Raw genomic sequence first — 15645 nt, forward strand, 5'->3', positions numbered from 1 at the left:
TGGGAGGGGAGCAAACGGCCTATTTGCATTCACAGCATGCAGGAAGTTCCTTCTGGAAAGGCAATTCCTTCTCTTGCTACCTATCTGAAGCAAGCTAATGGAACAGGGATCCATGAAAATTTACCAAAAGGAAAGCAAGCAACTGCAGGACACTTTGGCAGTACTGAAGTATTGCAAAACTTGTTGGATGTACTACAGCTGGAGGTGTTATGTGTTAGAGGAGATTTCTTTTTGGTTTTTTGTTTTTTTTTTTTTTGCTTTGCTCTCCAAAGGATGCTTAGAAACTGACAAATTTCCAAATGCAATGACCCATTTGAAACCTCTGGGCCTGAGCTGAGTGAGAGGAAAACAAAAAATGAGCGTAACAAAGAGCTGAGACAGCAGCTGGGAAAAGTGAAGGCAGAGCTGAGGTCTAATAGTCATCTCCTTTTTTCCTACTAAAATGAAGCATTCAGTTACTTGCAACCATAAAAAGAAGTCCTGATGCTGGCACACTTCTTTCAACATTTTTCATCAGATAAGTCTCTCAGTTATTAATATTTACTCGTGCTTCTACTGGCAAATAGAGCATTTGAAAATTAAAAAGAAATGCAGCTTGGGGGGACGCAGATTAGAAGCATATTTTGCTACATAGTTCTGGTATGATGAACACTTAATTAAAAAAACTACCAAGAAAACCCAAACATTATTAATCCAACATGCTGAAAGAAACAGTCCACAAAACGAAGTAATTTCTTCCAAGCTTCAGCCTCATTTTAACTGATGTGTTTTATCACCAGGCTTTGAGAAATTGGTCCCACCATCTCATTAAATCAACAGTCCATAATACACAAAATAAAAAAGAAGAGACTGACTAACCCTTGAGATGCTCTTGATGCCTTGGTGTTTATTAACTTATTTTACTAGACGTGTCCTAAAACCGAACTCCTGAAACTTCTCCTTGTGACAGACTTGATACTATTCTTTCTCATTAAAACAAGTTTTCTCGGCAGGCAACTCTCAGATGTGCTGCTTGACCTGCCAGCTGCCTACTTCCAACGAGATCAGTATCTTCAAACTTCGAAGCACAAAGGGACCAACTTGATCAAACTCATGCCTGGCACTTTGAACTGCCTAACACCAGATCCAGAGCTGACATTACTCCAAGCCTTTCACAGGGCTCTGTTGTGATGCAAATAAAGTACAATCCCCAGACACAAAAAAGTCATTAAACCGGAATTAGGAGCTATAAGTAACTGGCAAGCTGAAGGAAAAATCCGGGTTAAAAGGAACACCAAGGAAAGACCTACACCTAAAGTGGGAAACGGCTGTTTACAATTACACTTCAGCAAACACAAGGAAACAGGTATGAGGACCGCAGTGCCCTGCAGCAGGCAGCCTCCACCGCAGGCTCAGCCGACTTTGCTTCCACAGCGTGAGCTGTGCGCTCACGTCACCTTTCTCCCCCATAAGCTTGACAGACTGTGCCATCCAGCTCTGCCCGTGGGCTGAGAGCACTGACAGCACTTTTAACTTTGCAGCCTCCTGCTCAGCCCGCCAGTCACACTGGCCGGCAGATGAGGCCAAGGCCAGCAACAAGCCAGCTCTGGGAGCGACCTGGAGCCAAAGCCAGCCAAGCTCCCAGCAGCTCCCCCAGCTGCTGACCAAACAGGGAATTGAGCAAACTGGGCAACAGCAGAGGAAACACTCACATGCTATTAGGTCAGGAGTTAAAATATCTCAATGACCTGCAACTTCCATCATAAACGAGGGCTGATAAATGCCAGAGCCTTAGGGAATATAAACTCATTTACAAAAAAAACCCATCCAGGCTCTGATGCAATTTCTGTCACTTCCAATAGACAGCAAGACAAAAGTAAAAAGGGTTTTCTTCATTCTGGAAAAAAAAAAAATAAACCTAAAAAACAACCAACCAACCAAAAAAAAAAAAAAACAACCCCAACAAAAAACCAACCAAACAAAAAAGCCCACCATGATGTAAAATGAAGTTTTCCAGAAAGGATCAAGGAAATGGATGGGGCTAGTGGAGACTTCCTGGATCAGAGAAAAGCTCAGCATGCCAGTCTAGCAGGACAAACACTACCTCTTTTTTCATGATAAGAAAGTTAACTAGGAGCCTCTTTGCCTGTAACTCCATCTTCAACGTCAGCACTAATCACCTCATCCATCAGCACCATCCAACTTCTGTCCTGATCGGGCCATCCAAGATGAACTGCAAATCAGTCATGCAGCACAGCAGCCTTCTTTCCACAGTAGCAAATCATAACTCATACAGGAGCAGATTGGGGCTATTCCTGACCCAGAACACATGCGGTCCTATAACAACCAGCTGTGAATTAACATGGTAACAGTGAAAGGAAATCAAGAGACCTGTTCAAAAAATTATATATAAATCAGGCTAGAAGAGTGTTCACAGCTAAGAAAACACCTGACTCCTGCAGAAAGCAGGAAGAGCTTAAAAGAGCAAGTACGTGCTTTGTGCCATAGGCACAGCTGGTCACAGCCCATGGCCAGGGGAGAGGGCAGTGAGGGGGCTAGTCCACAGCCCCCACTACCCAGTTGCAAACAAAAGTACTCACTAAAGCAACCGTGGCACTTTAAGCATTTCTGCTGTGACCCCTGGTCACTACATGGTTTATCCCAGGTTCTATTCTCCTGAGAAGATGACAAAGTTCTCAGAAACTCAGGGACAAGACAAGGTCATGCTAACATTCCTTGCCAGAAAAACTTCTCTCTACACACTGCCAAGTAGTAGTACGTATAGCTTTTATTAGCTACACAAACTTTCTGTGCAATGCTGAGCCTTGAACTTGGTACCAAGAATAGGCCAGTATATCTTCTTTTCCATTTCCAAACTAGAACATTTTATAAGACTGCAACAGCCTAAAAAGTTGTGGCAGTTGCCCACTGCTGCTGTTGTTATAGTGAGAGGCAGCTGTGTCCTTTTTTTCCCCCTCAATTCCAATGAGGGGAAAAGGAACTGCACTACTGGCTCATTACTTCTGCTCCTGCAACAGCCCCATGAGACAAGGTTCAAAACTAGCAGAAATTTGATGACAGGCTGAAAAAGTGAAGCAAAGGACAGTTTCTCAAGTAAAAGTTATACTTGTCAGATTGGACAGAGGAGCCTGAATTCTATCAGAGACAGCTCTTTCACTTCTCCCTTTTATTTCTTCAATTTTCTTCTTGGTGACCCCCCTTCTCTGTATTGTCTTAGAGACTTTGATTGAACAGAGCAAGCATTCAGGGTCAGGGTGAAAGAGGAGGAGCAGGCATGACTTGATGGGCAGTGAACAAAGTGTGCGCTAGATAGAAAAGTTACAGGAAATAAAAGGAGTCTGGAGGGCTGAGACAGAGGAATAGCAAAAGCATGAGAACAGCCAAGATGCTTCACAGACATGTCTGGGCAAACGTTCAAGGCCACGAGGTAAAACTACCAGAAGCCAGGAGTTACATTATGCTTCTTTCTACTGCAGTAAAACCTACCCTGAACATCTCCAGGGAGGGACCCATGGGCAACACCACAACTTCCACTCCAGTGACTTATTCAGAGACAGGAGAAACCAGCTGTATTAGACGTCCAGGACTCCCCTAATCCATCTTAATCAATAAGCAGCTGGTAATCAACCTGACTTAAGATGAGGCAATGGGCACAGATGGGCAATGAACTCACAAGGTTAGTCATGAGGGTGGCTGGCCAGCACGGACTAGCTGGAGCTGTGCATTGAGTATGTTTAACCTCCAGTATCAAAGCCAGTATTTTTAGCAGGGGTATTTTCAGCGTCTTCATATCTCTGCAATGCAGTCAGAAACTTCCTGCTAACTCTCAGAATTATTCTACTAATTCTCCAAAACCAGCAGGAAGTTGATTTCAGTTTTTCTGAGGAGACTGTGCTGAAACCTGCATTACCATGAGCTGCTCAGCCATCCTGCTCTGGGCAGATGATGTTCTCTGTGTGGTAGATGGGGAGAAGTATCATTTCAGGTATCTGACTTGAATTTACCTCTGTATGCAAGTCAAAACCACCTCAACCATGGTCAGCCTCTTTCTAGCAAAAGCCAGGATAACATACTGCAGTTAAATCCGTACCTGAAAGCCACCACTGCTTTAATTAGATTCAGTCAAATCCAGGTCTTTGCAGTCTAGACACGGTTTAGCAAGTGCTTTTATGTGAGTAATTCATTGAGAGAGAATACATGTGAAGTTCTATCTGGAACTCACCTCAGTTTTGGCAAAAAAATAGCTGGATTTTGACAGACCAAACACAGTCCAACCTAAATATTCATCAGTCCAAGGGAAGATTTTACTTGACAAAGGAAGGAGAATGTTCCTCCTTGAGCCTAATGCTTTTCCAAAGTTTAGCCAGCCACAACAGGCTTTCCATTCAAAGCAAGAGCATTGAACATGACAATTTTGTAACACAGTACAGACATGAATCTTGAGGCAATACAGAATACAGACTCCATCCCTTCCTCTGGCCCCTCCTGCAGTCTCTGTAATACTCTGGGGTTTTGACAAAGGTCCAAAGACTAAAACAAAGGAGCGAGAAAAAGCACTTATGGAGTAACTACTGCTTCTGACCTATGGTACATACACACTGGTTACACACCTATTTACAGCAACTTTATGCAGGAACATCAGGGCAGCTTTGTGGCTTGTCAACTTCTGCACTGAAATCAAAGGGATGAGATGCTCCAGTTCCAACAAAGTCAGTTTGACTAAGCTCTAATATAGATATAAAATGGCTGTTTGCTGACAGCCAATAAAATTGTTAGTGCTCTTAGCTGTGTATAAATGCATTACTGCTATTTTTTATTTACGCAAGGAATCTCTGGCTTAGTACTAGTAAGACATGGGAAACACCGCACTGTTTCTAAAGACTGGATGTGCAAGAAAGTGCCTTACGTATCCAGCTGGTTCTTCTACAGGACAACACCAGTATCACAGGCCAGACAGTCCTCCTTGCAATGAGACTCTCTCAGCACTGATGCAAGAACAGCAGTAACTGGACACTGTGGTAAAAGAATATCAGACAGTTCAATTAACAGTTGCACTTGAATGCACCAGTATGCATAAAGCAACCCATAAATCATCTCATTTTCACTCAGAGTTGAAGAGAATTGTTATTTTCTGAAACATAGTAAGGAAACAACCCTGGCTCACTTTTGTGATGCAAATTAGCAAGTTGCTTGGAGGAAGAGGCGGGGAGGAAAAATCTTTTAACTGAAATGACAATGAAACTTCCTCCCTACATAATAGTCACAGACACCAGTTCCAATGGAGTCTCCTCCAGGACCCAAACATTCTCCTTCAGCCTGAGCACAGCCAACCCTCTGGCTCCTGACTGCACATTCTCCTCACTGCTGCATCCATCTGCCATCTCACTCACTTGCAGTCACCAAAGAGACCGTGAACTATCCAGAACAGCCACCAAATGTGTTACACTGGGGGACATAAATTGCTGCTCTTCCATGAAGATGTAGCTACAAGCAAACTTTTTTACGGAGCAGTAACAGCCTCCAAAGCAAAACACCACCCCAAATGAAATGCAGCTCAGGAATGTGAGCTATGTGGGCAGGGGGGCTCTGATGGATATAAACGGAGGACAGGAGCAGGCAGGCTGCTTTCACAACAGTGGTTTCCTAGCCAGAGCAGAGGACCAGCTTAGCCGCCTCCCTCATCCCACAGCGTGCACGCAGAGCTCGGGAATGTGAGCAATGCGGACTGGGGGCCAGGGGGCCTTGCTGCCCAGGAGAGAGGGATGGGAGGGATTACCAGGGGAGCAATACAAGAAGACCAAGGGGTAGCTGGGGTTGCTGCAGAGTTGTAGGGCTCCTTTTGGGGGGGGCAGGGAGGGGAAATCTGTGGACAGGTCGAAAGGCTCAGCTGCAGGCTGCAAACCAACAAGTGTTCCTTCCTGTCCCGGTCACCCTGTGCTCGTGGAAACAAAACTTCAAATGTAGCTTTGCAATAAACCTGTCATTAATTCTACCAGCTAAAACAAACTGCAGGCCCCTCCTGGTTTTGGGCTAGTTGCTGGCATGAAAAATATACCTGCACTAAGACTAATAAACACATGCACTTAACACATCCTGAGCCACAGATTTAATATTCAGCTGTACAAGCACAAACCTTCTCTCTCCCAGGCTAATGAAAGATGGAGTTGCTACAGGTAATAGCCCTTAAACCCTGTCAAGTCTGCTTCAGCCAAAACCAACAATCCCTTACAATGTGAACAATATTCTGTCAACTGCTTATTTTTAAGCTTCTTGAAGAACTCCATTTTATTTCGACCATATTTGCTTGAACCCCATGTCCCAGTCCAGCCACTAAGTGACTGAGCACTATCTGGCTGGAGCAGCAGCTTCCCAGGAGGGGCACCTCCCACTGCCGGAGTGAGCACCGACTGCATCTTCTTAGCACGCCTACTGCATAACTCGTGACAGTCATGATGTGTGCACGGACACAAAGAAGGGTTTGTTTTCCTTAAATTTCCTCAGTGAGAAGGCTCCCGGCAGCCACTTGTATTTTTGTTGATGTGATCCTGCAACATTGCTTAAAACCATGACAGTGGGCGCAAGTAGCAGCAGTGATGGGATGAGAAACTGCAAGAAAAACACAAAGGAGATATAAAGACTCAGTGCTAAATCACAGATGGGATCAGGACCAAGGCAACTTCCACTACACACACATCAGAACCCTTGTCTACTTGAAAAAAAAACCCATGGGTAAAGCAGCCCGTAACACCACAAGAACAAAGTAAGAAGCATACATCAAGTTTGTCAGTCCAGTTAAACGATGCTGACAAGATACATAAACTGCAGCTAATCATGCCTACATCGTTTCCAGCACCTCTTTGTTTCAGAGAGATTTCATCTTAGTCTTGCAGGTGATTATATCTCATCTTCAAATGTTACTGACTTGCCATGCACAGAAAGCCATGTGAGTAGGCTGCTGGTAAAACATAAGTTGAGAAAAATGGTCAGTGATGCCAGAATAAGACTAGCATTCATCTGAGGAAAGAAAATCCTTCAAGAGCTTATCTTCAGGAAAAAAAAAAAGAAAGCAGCAACTTGAAAGTTTAAGAACAAGTTCAGCCCCACATATGAGGAAGGAATGGAACTTAAGCTAAAAATCTCTTCTTGTATTGCAATTTCTAAGTCTTAAGATTAGTCTGGGGAAAAGACTATTGTTTTAAAAGTGAAGTTATTAATTGAAAAATGTGAAGTGTGATTTAAAAAAAAATACCATAAAGTAGCTTAATTCTAATCACGTTCATGTAAATCCAGACTGAACACCTGAAAAGAGCCAGATGACTTTCAATGCCTTAAAAAATGGAAGAAAAAAACCCAAACCTGTCTCTCCTGCTCAGGAACCCTAACATTTTACAGTTTGATTTGGATTTTGTCCCCTTCTCTCCTTTTTGGTTTGTTTGTGCAGAACTAGGTATTATGAACAGAGTTTAGAGTAACTTGAAAACTTACATTTCTATTAACTTCATTGTGAAACAGTTTCAAAACTGAGTAGTGACAAGTGCTTTTCATTCAGCAAGCTCACTTCCTGTTGCTAGACTCTACAAGACAAGATGCTACTGCCAGACAGAGAGAAAGCTGAAAAATACAGAACAGCAAGAGAAGGGCTCTGAAAATCACAGGAGGCTATAGAAATTCTGCTTCAACATAGCTGTAAAATCCCACCTTGGTAAAGCTGCATGATATTCCACAACATCCCGATGAAGTTTTGACAAATGTCTTCTGCTTTGTTAGGATCTCTCCAGCCATTCTGCATCCATATTTTACTTCTGCTCTCTTGTACACTTACACCACACAGAACAAAAAAGCTAAGCCTGGCCTGCCAAATTACTTCTGCTTCCTGTCCCTGTTTGCCCCAGAAACCCAATTACAAAGTTAACTCATGCTAATGGAGCCTGAAGGGATGTGCACTCACGCTCAGGTATATGACAGGTTTCGATGAATGAACAGCCTGATTTTCACCCTGGTTTGGTATCTGAAATGTAAACAGTACATACTGAAGTTATCTACTACAGAATGGCAGACACATCTGGGTGTATCTGTGGCTAATTGGAGTGAAAAGTCAGATTCCAACATATGAGTCATTATCCACTGAAGCACTCTGCTTGAAAACAAAACAAAACAAACAAACAAACTCCCCACAGTAGGACTGATCCCTGAAAGAAACACCAGTTTCTACTCTGAAGAAAGATTCAGCTAAACTAAACATCTTCTCTTAGCAGGTATTTTGCTGTGTTGATTGAGGTAGATACACTCTGGGGAAAAAAAACCAAGGCTCTGCTCTAGTGCAGCCCTCCAAAAACTGAACTGCAGTGGGAAGTAGATTATGTTGTAATGTATCAGTCTACTAACACTGCAAAGGACACTGAAGAACTGAAACCGTTCTGTCTACAAACAGGGGGGTTAATAACAAAGCACTGGTGAGAAAATACCCACTACCTTAAATTGAGTTTGCCAAGCTGCAAAACAGAGAATATCTATCAACTCTTTCATTCTGATTTCTCTTCTGTTGGAAGCCTGGAAATTGGGTGAAAAATTCTGCAATAATGTTTAAGTTAGTAACTATGAATGAGTCAAGCGTCCATGCTTTTGTCTCACGATCAATATCTCGACTGTCCTTTGTTACTTTTTATATTCTAATTTTAAAACACTCAAAAGTGTCTACTTAAATAGAGAGAAAGGCTCCCTAGTCTGAATCCAAATGTTACTTTCCCCAGTCACTGCACCCCTTGGCAAATTCCCTCTGGGGAAATACTGAGGAGCCACATAAAACACTCATGTATGTATCTTTCTTTCACTGTCCAAACTAGTTTAGTTCGGTATAACTCTCAGAGATCCTCTGCATCAACATATGCTGAGACAGGACAGCATCATTTGCAGAGAGTTCACTATTGTCTGAGGTCCTTGGGGGCTTTTTTGACACAGCTGTTCCAAAACAGCTCAGGAATGAGCACCATCCTTTTCTCATTTAACAGCTCATGAAGTGAATGAAAACACTGTGATGGAAGCCCCACCATGCACAGCCATGTTTATGCACCTAAACAAACACATTCAACCTCTGACATTGTCTCACTTCAGGGAAGACTTACAGCCGTTAACTGGGAAAACAGTTGCGGTACAAAAAAAAAAAAAAAAAGAAAAAGAGAAAAGATCAGAATAGCTTGGAGGAGATAATTGTTTTAAACTAAACTCTTCATTTTTGAGACTAACAGGTTGCAGGCTGGTGGCATGATGAGTAGAAAATGCAAGATAAGGAGCTCTTCCAGTCCCACCCACAAAGCAGGGTTTTGATGATCAGTGCTTCTGATCATCATCTGCCAAAAAGGTTCTAATAGACCAAAGTTTAAAACACATCATATGGATTTCCAACTGCTCACAGGCTTGGGAGGCAATCACAGTGCCATGATTCCATGCCTATTAATTTCTGACACATCCCTGTACTACCGCTGAGGCTTCCCACCCTCTCATGCTATGTTGGCACAGCCTGTGGGACACTGTGCACACATCAAATAGCCGGGGCTGGGGGGAGGGAGGGAGGTATTTTAGCACGTCTGTTTCTAGCCAGATCAGTGTTCCAATCTGTTTTGTCCCACAGCCACATAAATATTAGCACCAACAGAAAGAAAGTGGCAGCAAAAGTGCAGGAGAAGAGCTCACAGCTTTCAGCCCGGCACAGGTTTACTGCCTGTGGCACAGGCAGCTGCAGTCAACAGGAAAGAGCCAGGAGGTGCGGAAATTGGTACGGGTGCTGAATGAAACAGAAACATTTCTGGCACCACTTGGCAATTCGTGGTGCAAAATTATCTGAGTCAATCTGGGCAGCATCCTCCCCCTTAATAATGACACTGCAGAATTGGGAAGGGATTGGAAATAGTTATAAATCATGAAAGAGGCCTCAGTAAAATAGTTCAGTTTTTAACAGGCCAAACAAGACATTATTTGGAGCGGGCTGGTGGATTATGTAAAAAAATGAAAGGTGCATAAAAGCTAAATCAGTTTGTCCCTATGTCAAGAAGTGTTGATCAAGCTATACAATTAGGAGGCTGAAATGTGTGCACACATGCTACAGAACTCACTGTCAGTGCACGGCAACCATAAAGGCTATCAGCTCAGTAAAACCAAGGCAGGATTGATCATTTGTGTGGGTAACAGCCCTACCTGCAGCTAAACTTAAGAATACTACTTGAAGTATTCAGGCAAAAAAAGTCCAGGGACTTAGGGTTTAAGAGTCAATGTTCACTAATTACAGACCCACACAAGACATATGGGATTGATTAGCCCTCACCAGTCTTAGAGGTAGGGGTACCATGCATTTGATAAAAACCTCTGGTACAGAACCTCTCAACCCAAGGCAGCCTTACTAGGGCTAGCAATCTTGTCCAACAACCAACATTTTGACTGTTTGAATCTTCTTGGAAACCTCAGTAGCAGTGCAACCCAGACCTGCCAGGGCACTACTGCTTCACGTAAATGCACTGGACCCTTTGGGCCCAGAAGACGGTAGACCAGTAAGGAAAACTAAGGTCCTTGGGGTGAGGAAAGGGTACCTTTGGGCAGCAAAGAACTCAACAGTAAATCCTTCTGGATTTCCACAACCAACACCTTAAGGCATCTACAGGCAGGAAGGACATCATCTACTTCAGAGCTCTAGCACATGATGAACCAGGCCTAATATATCACCAGGCCAGAGCAGATCAGCAATCCATCCCATGAAATGTGGTGTCACAAACATTTGTCCAAGAAATCCAGTGAGGTGCCCCCAATGCCCTCCTGGTCACCAAACACCTCTAAACACCACAAAAAGATGCCTATAGCTCCCGGCATACACAGATGGAGAAACAGACATATTACGCATGTAGGAGACTTCTCTCACTGACACTTCTTTCCTGAACTCTGCGCGTCACACAGCAACATCCCAGTGCTCCAGGTCAGCACAGACATCTCTGTCTGTGAGGAATGGGACAGAGGCACCATCCCTGAGCCCCAAAGCAGGCTGGGATAACCCCAGTGCCCAACACCCTCCCAACATCACCTTCTCCAGAATATTTTCTGGAGATACCTTGTTTTAGGGAAAGGCAGTTACAGCCTCCAACGCATCTGGGTCTAGTTTTGGTTCCTGTGTGCAATAGGGAGCTCATACATCAGAAAAGTACGGGAACAGTAGTTTGGCTTTTAGAAGACCAGACTCAGTTTGGCAATGCTTATCCACAATTAAGTTGCAACTGATCTTGTCCGACTCCTCTGTCTTCAGTCTACTCGCATCTCTAAAGAATTAAAGGGCCACTGAAAACACGCATTCATGACTCATGTTTAATTGTCAGCTCTCCTTCCTCAGTACAGCTCTAATTAGGAATCAGAAACACATTTTTGAGCTCAGAAAGACACAAAAAATTGGTATTAACTGACAAGGTAAGCCTGTGGGAGTGTTTTAAGTCCAACAGGATGCCGCCTTCTAAGTTACGCTTTAGCCAAACTAGTCATTGGGCTTAATACAGGGTTCAGAGCCCAGAGTCTGTGGCAGCCTGAAAGAGAGATCAGATGCTCTTGCCACCCCTCCTGAAGGACAAATTTTTTTTCATTACTATCAAAGTTCAGAAAGCATTTCCTATATTCACTACAGCATCTCACAAGCTATTTCCTTTTTTCCTCATCATGGACAAGTACACCCTTAATGGTGAAAAAGTGACTATCACCACATACATCTTTCTGCTATCTGGAGTTTGCCAGGGAACCTTTGGCAAAGTAAAAAGATAAACATGACCTGAATCACTCTTTAGATTTAACCACAAGTCTCAACACTACTGTCATGATTGCAGATACAGTTTCCCAAAATAAAATACATGGGCAGCATTCAGAATTAGAGAACATGCTAGATAGACCTTATGAGTATAATTCACACTGCTAGGAGTAGTCTGCATAAAATATATAAACTGAAAAAAAAAAAAAATCAATTATGCCAATTGTTCATTCCTGACATGTATTTATTTCTCTTCAGGTACCAGTCTTTTGACAGCTGGGAACAGTCACATAATTTGCATGTTATTTCCCCTCAATATATAGCCTCTATAATGGGAGCAAGAGACAACTGTGGAGTGTCAGAGTTGACAAGCCTAAGTGGTTTTCCTTGAGACGCCTAAATGCCTTTTTACAGCACCGCCAATTATTCAACCATGCAAGCAGATACTATTAAGATACTTAAAATGAATCATTTCCCACTAGACTCAAACACATTATAAACCTCATCATAAATCTCCATCTCTAGTCAAGATGAACTTATTTAATAGCGTTCATACTTTTTTTAATTTCATAAAGGCTTGTGAAATATGGTAATATACATAAGGCTTATAAAAATAGAATGTGATTTTTAGATATATTTTTAGGTAGTTCAAACAAAAGACTTCTCAAATTCTGTAAAAAATTACAGCTGGCATTTCAAGTCATCCGTAAACTACATTTACTGCACCTTTAAGAGGTTAGCCGGAATCATAACTTTTTGGAAGTAGTTCATTGCTACTTCTTGTTGCAATTCCACATGAACTTCTCCTGATCATTACGACATGAAAACCTAGTCATTAGCTTAACACTTGGCATCTTGACACAACCCACCAAAATTTTAGATAAAATTCCTACATGTGCACATACATACACACAAGCTTTCAAGCCACTTTGCAAGTACTATGTTTCTTCCCTTTCTAAAGTGCAGAAGAGAATTTGGATGGATGAACAGTACAAGCAATGATGCTTGAAACACCTCCTTTGGCCCATTAGTCAATTCCATTAGCTAAATGACTAGGAAAAAACCCTCCTTCTCCATGACCTACCACTTCAACAGGTGCTGACACCACCAGAGAAAATCTGCAACTCCCCTCAGTTAACAACTACTGTTTCAGCAACTAAAAGCACGATCAGATGCCCATTCCTGACAGCTCTTCACAGCAGCTCTGCATCATTTGCAAAACTGACTCTTCATTTGGACGTTTTCATTTCACTTTCAGCATCTATTATTTAGACATGCAGGGCACTGCAGAAATTGATACGACAAGCTGTACCAGAAGCTTACAAACCTGAGAAAACTGCGAGAGTGAGAAAAAGCAAACAGATGCTGAGGGGGAGCTACTGGACCAACTCATCTCACACTGAAGTTATTTGTGCTACAAGAAATACTTCCACTGCTGGTTCTCCCAAGGAGGCGGGATTTTAAAGACACACTGAACTGCCACATAAAACCAAGTCCACATTCAGTTTTCAATCAGTTTCTCCAGTGCAATTTTAAAGTAAACCCCAATCTTGAAAGAAAGCAGGTGAGCACAAATTTAAGAACTAAGACACTGGGGACTCCTGTAAGGAGTGCTACAGAAGTTGTCACTAAAATACACAATACAATATGAATTTCCTTCTAGTTAGATCACAAGCAATGAAAAGGGACAAACCACACTGTGATGTCAGACAAATGAAACAGAGTTCAATGTAACAACAAAATTCCATTAAAAACATGGTCAGCAAAGCCACAGATTTTGAGGGACACAAGAGCCTGCATCCATCTACCTTTCAAAGCCCAAGCTGTGCTCTGGCAATTGGGGTTGTGCCACTGCCCCTGGCACTGGTGTGACCCACACTCAGCACTGTGTGGAATGCTCGTGCAACAAGTTTCCACACCCAATCGCCCTGCACCTCCATGCGCCACAGCTGCACCCTCTCTCAAAACCCACAGAGGAAGGACACAAGCTTTCCTGTCATATGACAATATCTCATCTCCAGTTGAGGAGGCAGTTTTGGGGTAGAATCCCATTTCACTTGGTCACTAATAGCTGGCAGATGTTCCCAGACAGAAGACAGACAAGACTTCAAAGATGCTGCTTGCAGCATGGATTGGGTGCAGCCCTACTCCTGTCAGCCAGCACCACTGTGTCCTCCTGGCACCCACTCCCTATGGAAAACTGACTCTGGACTTGAAGACCCAAGCAGCACTTCTAAGGACTTGAAACACCACCTGAACAAAAATGTCAGGGCTTTCTCTGCACATCATGAACACTTACTAAATTAGCTTGGCCTTTCTAAAACTCACATAAACCAAATCAGCCTCCTCTCACTCTTCTCGTATTTTCCTTTCTTCACAACTGACACCGACACAACCTTTAATAAGACCCAGTCACTCTGACAGAAGGGGTGAAATAAAAGGGTAAGATACAGCCGATATGTTTAATCAGCAAATTGTCATGCTATCTTTTATGGCCTGCCAACATACAAGGTTGTCAACTATGCTACTGAACTGCCAAACAGGCTTTGGCGCTACTTAAATGTTTGAGGGCTTTCATTTAACAAAAAGCACACTGTGCTTGACCTTAACATAGCTACAAGAGAAGTTAAACTCAGCTTGGTCTTACGTGTAACTCGGGGACAAAGCAGTCACAAGAATGTCACTATCATTACTGAGGCTTGTAATTACACCTGAATCACTTTTTACACGTAAATGTGTATCAAGCTATAGGGTCCCACAACGTTGTTCCAGAAAAATTAAGACTGTTTTCAAACACTTCAAGGCGTCTTTAATAGTTTGCGAGTTGGGGGTTTTTGGTTTTTTTTGGTTTTTTGAGTTTTTTTTGAGATTCGTGAAGAGCAGCCAAAGTTTCATGCACTTTCATGTACTGAGCATCAAAGCCCAAGACCTTCCCCTTGTCCCCTCCCCCTACCCAAAAAAAACTCTCTACTCTTTTGAAGTGCCGGCTTACAAGTTAGTGACGGTCCATTTAAACAAAGCACCGGTGAACACTGCTCTCCCATGTGATCCATTCCACCCCCTCCTCTCCCCTGCCCAGGTGCTTCCCACCCCACCTGGCAGCGCTTCCCTCGGAGCCGGGGGAGCCGCCGGCGGGGTCCCGCGGGCAGAGACGCGCCTCCCTTGCTCCGAGAGCGGGCGGGATGCGGCGATGCATGGAACACGCGCGTCTGTGCCCCGCTTGGCATAATCAAGCATTTTCACTCAAAACGGGGAGGGCTATCAAAAACTCTTCGCGACACGCTCACGTACCGGTCCGCCGGGACCGCCGTCTTCCTGCCAGCGGGGCAGCGCCGTGGCTGACCGTCCGCTCCCCGCTCCCGACAGAGCCAGGAGCTCCCCGGGGGCCGGGGGGAACTGCGCTGTTCCTCTGGACGAGAGGGGCGGCAGTAGCTTCGCTGCCGCTACACTTCCCCCTCGCCCGAGCGCCCATCTCCAGCCCCATCCCGTCCCATCGCATCCCCCGCCGCTCACCTCCGGGCTCCGCGTCCCGGCGAGGAGGTGGTGGTGGGGCTCTCGCGATCCCCGCAAAACTCCAGCCCCCTCCTCCGTCCCGCCCGCCGCGCCGCGATCCGCGGAGCGCGCCGGCCGCCGCTTTGTACCCCCGGCGGCCGCACTGCGGCTGCGCGCTGCCCAAAACCAGCACGGCGCCTCCGGCCCCCGCCCGCCCGCCCGGCGCTGCGGCCGCCGGCCCTCGGCATCCCCCGGCCCAGCCCTTCTGCGCCCCGCGGGACGGGGGAGGGCGGGAGCAGCGCACGGCGCAGCGCAGCGCGTACCCCGCGGAGCCCCGGCGGCGCGCTGCAGGGCGAGAGCTGGCGGCGGCAGAGAGGAGTTTT

The 15645-nt window shown here is 44.6% G+C and overlaps 1 protein-coding gene across 3 annotated transcripts in view; it reads right to left on the reverse strand.

The window, feature by feature from the left end:
* Positions 1-15387, reverse strand: part of KANK1 (KN motif and ankyrin repeat domains 1) — a 129405-nt gene extending 114018 nt beyond the window's left edge. The window contains exons 1-2 of one of the 3 annotated variants that reach the window (XM_032095668.1): positions 15284-15387; positions 4907-5013 (exon numbers count right to left, since the gene is read on the reverse strand). The gene's annotated coding sequence lies outside the window, so the exon portion shown is untranslated. Of the gene's footprint in view, positions 1-4906; positions 5014-15061; positions 15189-15283 lie in introns of those variants that run through there. The other 2 variants (XM_032095669.1, XM_032095670.1) reach the window with 2 other exon arrangements.
* Between the last annotated feature and the right edge of the window lie 258 nt (positions 15388-15645).

Source organism: Corvus moneduloides, chromosome Z (assembly GCF_009650955.1).
Source record: "Corvus moneduloides isolate bCorMon1 chromosome Z, bCorMon1.pri, whole genome shotgun sequence".
NCBI classification, from domain to species: Eukaryota; Metazoa; Chordata; class Aves; order Passeriformes; family Corvidae; genus Corvus; species Corvus moneduloides.